We start from the raw sequence: 7,399 nt of genomic DNA, 5'->3' as shown, positions 1-7,399 counted from the left end.
GGGGGGTAGTGGAAGAAAATGGGTGGAAGAAGGTGAGACAATTTTTGATTTTAAAATGCATTTTAAATTAATTGATTAGTGTAATGTATTTTAAGAAAATGTTTAAGAAAAAGGGTGAATAAGCAAAAAACAAAAAGACTAAAAATTAATGACGTGGTGCTTACATGGCAGTGACATGGCGCTCAAAATGGCTATGATGTAGCAGGTGAGAATGATATTCTATTCTCAGAGTTGTATTTATTTCACTTCAAAAATGTTAAAGGAATATTTAAACGTCCGTATAGTTAAAATATTAAAGTAAGTTTTGATACCAAGTTTAGGAAAACTTGATGTATTGACACCAAGTTTAGGAAAACTTGATGTATTTTCTCATATGGTAATAATTGGATTTTCTCCCTAGACTAAGAAGTTTAATTCACATTTTTATATGAATTTTAATTACTAAATCAAAGGTATATTTAGTTTTCATTAACTTATCTTCTTTCTTATTCCCCTAAGATGACAAAAAGGCATGCTTACGAATTATGTATATACTTTTTTTATCGGCTCATAATCAATTTAGTTATGTTATTTATATATTATTATTTTTCCAGTGAATTTTAATGTTGTAACATAGGATTTGTTGTTAGGAGTAATATACTTTTTTTAGTATTGAAAGTCATGTACGTGTTTAAATTTTATCTTATCATAAAAGCAAAATTACTTTACATCAATGAACAACTTAATTAATCACTTTTTATTAATTATTCTTCAATTATTAATCACTTAATTAATCACTTTTTTTAGATATCAATATTAATGTGTATGAGTTCTAAAACTATCAAATCAATATATAATCTCCACGTACTTCAAAACTATCAAACCAATAAATAATTTTCACGTTGATTAAGACTAAGACTATTATTGTAAATTTTATTTCCTTTTGTTCTTTACTTCTTTCCTTTAACACATAGAGTAAAGATTGTACATTTTATTTTCTTTGATGAGTGTGAGTCCTAAAACTATCAAACCAATAAATAATCTCAATGTACCTCAAAACTACCAAACCAATAAATAATCTTCACGTAGATTAAGACTAAGACTAGTATTATAAATTTTATTTCCTTTATTCTTTACTTCTTTCCTTTAACACATAGAGTAAAATTGTACATTTTATTTTCTTTAATGAGTGTGAGTCCTAAAACTACCAAACCATTAAATAATCTCCATGTACATCAAAATTACCAAATCAATAAATAATCTTCACGTAGATTAAGACTAAGAATATTACTGTAAATTTTATTTCCTTAATTCTTTACTTCTTTCCTTAACACGTCGAACAAGATTGTACATTTTATTTTTTTATTGTTCACTTCTTTCGTTAAGTGAAATGTGTACAATCTCACACAAATTCACGTCATTTTACTTTGAAGTTTCACAATATATCAATGCACAACATGCTACTATTACTGTAGATTTTATTTTCTCTATTCTTCACTTCTTTCCTTAAGTATAATGTGTATATATAGTCTTACACAAATTCATGTCATTTTACTTTCAAGTTTCCAATATCTCAATACACAAAATGCTACTCTACTTTCAAGTTTCACAGAATCTCAATGCACAAAATGCTACTTCCTCCGTTCACTTTAAATTATCATAATTTTCTTTTTTAAAATCAAATTATTGATGAATTAAGCATTTTAATTTTTAAATGTTTAATGTAAAAATGGTTAAGTGCTGAATAATGGACTGACTTTTGGTACTCAATTACCAAACATTTCTTTGTAGCATGAAATGATCATTATTTCTCTTACCCATTGCAACATCTTACACATTATTTCACTTATAATGTTTTGTAACTCCTGTAACCTCCGAGGCATAATTCTTCTATTCATTTACCTATATTATTATTCACGTTATTCATATTAAATATAAGGAAAAATTTCTCTCATGTAAATATTGGTGTTTCTTCCTTTGTGAGGTATGAAGAAAAACATGAGAAGTGTGGAAAAATATTATAGAGTATAGTGAGGTAAGTGTAGTGACAGAGAGCGTTGAGACAAAAGAAAATATTCTAAGTCTTCAACTATATTCACTATACAAAAGAGAGTAAATATACGTTGAAGGAAGGTGTTCTTTATGTGGAGATTTGGACTCTTCAACTAATTCAAAGTTGCTTGTACTACGTTGTTGGACTGTTGTATCTTGGAGGGGACAATGATGTATGTTTTGGGTTTGGGTCACCCATGTGGATCGACCCGACCCGATTCAACCCAAATTTATTTTTTTCTGAATAAAAAAGAAGAAGAAGAAGATAAATATTAATTTAAAAGGGGGTGGGAACAGTTACATAGTAACTGTTTCAACATTAATATTCTCACTTTTTAAGTTAAGTTATTTTTTTCTTTTCTTTAACACTTCAGAAAGGAGAAACAAAAAGAACAACAAAAAACAAGACACAATAAAAACATTTAGTTTGTGAAACTATCTTTGTTTCCTAGTGATTAAAAGAAGGATTTGGAGCAAATCATCCAGCTCGTAAATTTCATTCCGCCAAAGAAGGATTTGGAGCAAATCATCCAATTCATGAATTTCATTCCGCTGCAACAATCAAAGGTACACAAATCTTGTACCAAACTTTGTGTAAATTCTTTCATTGGTAGCAGAGCCACCGTTAAATGCTCCATGATATTGTAGTATTCGTTGAAATTATGTACTGGTTGTGTGTTACTAAATATATATACATATATCTTGTGTCAAGAATATTTATATGAAGATCAATATATATTTTCTTTAAAACTATGGTGAAATCGAATTCATATGTTAGAAGAAAATTGAATTTAATTTTAAATCTAAGAACATACCTTTAATTCTTCTACTTGGTATTCTGACGATTAAGTGTCTTTTATTATTTATTGGCGAAACAATTAAAGATGCTCAGTTTTTTATTTTGGGTACAGAATAATTTTTTCTCTCTGTCATGAATGAAGGAAAAGATAAAGAATATCATTTTTCTCTCTGTCGTGAATGAAGCATTTTTGCTTCTATTTGTTTTCTTTTTGAAGTTTTTAATATAAATAAAAGGTTGAAAAAGAGAAAGAGTTTGAATTAGATAAGGACTTGAAAAAGTCATTGTTTTTATGTAAATAATTTAAAATATAAAAAATAAAAAAAATGATAGGGAGTTTAAGGGACAATCATACTCTTTTTTATTAAGAATTAAAATGAAAAGGAAAAATAAATGGTCCCGCATACTTTTTTTAAAAAAAATTGGGATGTGTTTCTTTCTCGTTTCTTTTGATTTTTTGTCTTTTTTTGTAAAGATCAAGAAGAAAAAGAGATGGTTCCACTATCCAAATAAGTTTTTTTAAAAAAGAGAAAAAGAGGATTTCTTTTGTCCTTTTCTGTTAAGAATTAAAAAGAAAAGGAAAAATAAATAGTCCCACATATTTTTTTTTAAAAATTTGGGACGTGTTTCTTTATTTCCTTTCTTTTCATTTTTGTCTCTTTTTGTAACGATCAAGAAGAAAAAGGGATGGTCCCACTATCCAAATAATTGTAAAAGAAAATGAAAAAAAAAGGATTTCTTTTGTCCTTTTCTATTAAGAATTAAAAAGAAAAAGAAAATAAGATGATCTTTGTTTAGTAAAATACTTATACCATTTTTTTTTTGGAATAATAAAGTATTACTATTTTTTATGAAAAATAGACAATGGTTTTGTAGTATTTTTTTGTTAACAAAGTATTTATTTTAATATTTTATTTAGCATAAGTTTTTTCAAGTGGTCAAATTAGATTGTGGTTCACTTTTGTTTTTTTGAAGACCACGAGTTATCTTCTTTATTTATTGAAGAATAGTGATCACTTTTTTTTGACCAGATTATAACTTTAAATTAGTTTAATCCTTATGTTCCTTGAACATTTTCTTGTCTTTTACGAAAATTTGCGACATATGTTGTCGCATTAAATGCTATTAACCATATTTTCAATTTATTTCCATTTCAGAAATGGCTGAACGGGAACATGCTCAAACTACTCCAAGTGGGAGTTCTCAAAGTCGAGCAAAGGGACAAGGTAGAAGAGTAAGCCGTTGTAAGATATGTTTCCGAGGGCGTAAAATAATACATATTGGTGTCCCAACGGCGATACAAAATATGTCAAGGAACCTAAGGGCCATTCGAAGGAAAAAAGAGAAAATTTAAAGAGTTTGAGTCATTGAAGATATCCCCAAATATGTCAGCACGTGATTTTATTCCCCTTTTTAAAATAAAATGGGCTGAACTGGATGATTATAAGGAAATTTCAGATTGAGAGCCTTAGCTTATTTAACAGATGCTCTCCGTGAACCTTGGGGTAGTAAATTGATTGATGTTTATCATGACATATTTCCCCGTCAACCTTTTAGAGTTTACATTAGTTGTCTTGAAGACTTGTGGGAGGATTTCAGTCTTCAAATTACTTGTAAACTTTAGTTGCTTTTTTTTTCAAGATATGAATTATGTAGTTTGTTCTTTTCTCAAATTATGTTATTATACTTTAAAAAGTCCTTGTTATCAAAGTCTTCAATATATTAATTATGCACATTAAGATATTAGATTTGAATTTTGATTGAATACACATTAAGAAATTAGATTTGAATTTTGATTAAATATTTCATTTGTAGATGATGATTGGATACATACGTATTTTTTTGATTTTACATTAAATATGAAATCTTTATGAGAATAATTTGCTTGATTGTGTACGTCGCATGCATAATTGATTAAAATTCTTGCCTAATTATATATCAATGACAAACATGTCATCAAAAAGTATCATTGTTGACTTAAACAAAGGTGAAAAACTTAATGGTGATAATTACGACATATGGAGTCGTAAAATATGGTATGTACTGGAAGAGCAAAATGCTTTGGAAGGTAGAAATCATGTTTTGAATGAACCAGAAGAGGGTAATACTTCCCAACACTGAAGGGATCTTGAAGCTTACAAAGCTTGGAAGAAGGCTAACTCAATTGCACGTGGAATAATAGTTAGTTCTGTAGTTGATGACCTCATACATGAATGTGAGGAATTCCCTACTACTCATGCTATGTGGGCACATCTGCGAGGAACGCATGGGGGTACGTTTGTTACCCACCTCTGACAGTTGACTATCAAATTTGACACTTACAAAACGTCATGATCAAAATATCAAACAACACCTTAGGGTGATGTCAAACATGATAGCCCAACTCAAGAGTGCTGGCCATGTTCTTTCAGATGATCAACAAGTTCAGACAATAATTCGGTCTCTTCCCAATAATTGAGAACATTTGAAGGTTAACTTGACCCATAATGATAGCATCAATACTTTTTCCGATGTTTCACATCATATTGAACTTGAATATGAGTGTCGGTGCTGCTAAGGTTGCTTCTAATGCCTTTGTGGCAGAGTCAAGTGATACAAAATTTTAGGTTTCAAGTGCAAGAAAAAGCTGGAAAAGATATGGGAAAGACAAAGAGATTGGAGAAGGACCCACTAAGACTTAGAAGAAATCAAATTTCAAGAAAGGAAAATAGCTTTTTCAAGAAGAGAGACAAGAACAAAATGAATTGCTGCAATTACAAATGTTGGGGAATTTTGCTTGTGAATGCACTAAGCCCAAAATGATAGCATTTCTAAATAACGCATCTCTAATTGCTACATATGTTTCTAGCACTTCTTTATTAACTGAATCTTATCCTATGTGGATTGTAGATTCAAGATCCACCGACCACGTGAGTCAAGATAGAGAGATGTTTGTCGAGTTTCATCAAGTTTTATCTAAATCAAGGTGGATCTATGTAGAAAATAATTCTAGGCTTGAAGTCAAAGGTATAGGCACCTGCAAAGAGGACTTGCACGGTGACCGTTCTTTGATCTTGCATGACGTCCTATATGCTCCAAAAATTTGACGAAACTTAGTATCTATGTTTGTTCTATTAGACGTTGGTTTTGATTTGGTTTTTAGTCGTAATGTGTTAGAATAACTCTAGATAATGTTTTATATAGTTTTGGACTTTGTTATGACCACTTTATCGTATTAGATTGTAATTCTTTAACATATGACTATTATGTTGATCGTTGTGTAGTGACATGTTATGCAAGTAACAATGATATTGATCTTATTACATGACATGCAAGATTAGGTCAGATAGGGCAAGATAGAATTAATAGGCTGGAAAAATAAGGACATTTAGGTTCTTTCACCAAGATTGATATGTCAACTTTTGAAAGTTTTGTTGCTGGTAAGATTACACGTAAACCTTTTGGGAAGGCTAAAAAAGAGCTGAGTTCCCGCTTCAATTAATTCATTATGATATTTGCGGTCCAATGAATGTGAAGGCACGGTCTGGTGCTACATACTTCATTACATTTACTGATGATTTCACGCGCTTTGATTATGTCTATTTGATTTCTCATAAATCTGAAGCACTTGAGTGTTTTAAAAGATATATGAATGAAGTTGAAAATCAATTAGATAAAATCATAGAGTCTCAGACCGAGTACGTGAATATTTATCAAACAATTTGAAGAATTATGTACTGAAAAGGGTATTTTCAGACATTTAACTACTCCTTATATACCTCAACAAAATGATGTAGCTGAAAGAAGGAATATAACATTATTAGACATGACAAGATCAATGATGGCGCAAACAAATTTGTCTATCTCTGTCTAGGGAGATGCATTATTAATTGCGGCCCACATATTGAACAGAGTGCCTTCTAAATCTGTGTCTTCCACTACTTATGAACTTGGACTGGTTATAAAACAAACTGAATGATCTACGACTGTGGGATTGTGCGGCATTCATTACAGATAGTTTCGGTGGGTTTGGTAAATTAATATTTTCCCAAAAAGTGAAATAGGTGAAGTTCAGCCTCTATACGAAATGTTGAGTTCAGAAGATCAGATAATGTTGTCAAACATACTTGATAATTCAATGGATCAAGAAATGATTCCTGGTCCAAATGGGAGTTATAAATCCCAAAATCCTATAGAGTAATCTGAACTTCAAATCCGTAAGAGTACAAGAAAAGGTGTATCTACACGAACTTATGCGATTAAGGATTATGTTTTCTTGGTATCTCTTATAGAATTGGATGAACCTAATTCTGTAATTGAGGCCTTATCGAGACCTGAAAGGGAAGAATGGTTAAAAGCGATGAAAGAAGAATTAGAGTCCATGAAAACCAATAAAGTCTGGGATCTAGTTGACCTTCCTAAGGAACACAAAACTATTGGGAATAAATGGATTCCTAAAGTTAAACGTAAATAGGATGGGTCAATAGAAAGACACAAATCACCATTGGTTGCAAAAGGTTTTACTCAAGAAGTTGGAATAGACTATGAGGATACTTTTTCAGAAGTTGTGAAGTTTACATCCATACAATT

This window comes from Solanum pennellii, chromosome 3, assembly GCF_001406875.1.
Source record: "Solanum pennellii chromosome 3, SPENNV200".
NCBI classification, from domain to species: Eukaryota; Viridiplantae; Streptophyta; class Magnoliopsida; order Solanales; family Solanaceae; genus Solanum; species Solanum pennellii.
This window is presented reverse-complemented; position numbering follows the sequence as displayed.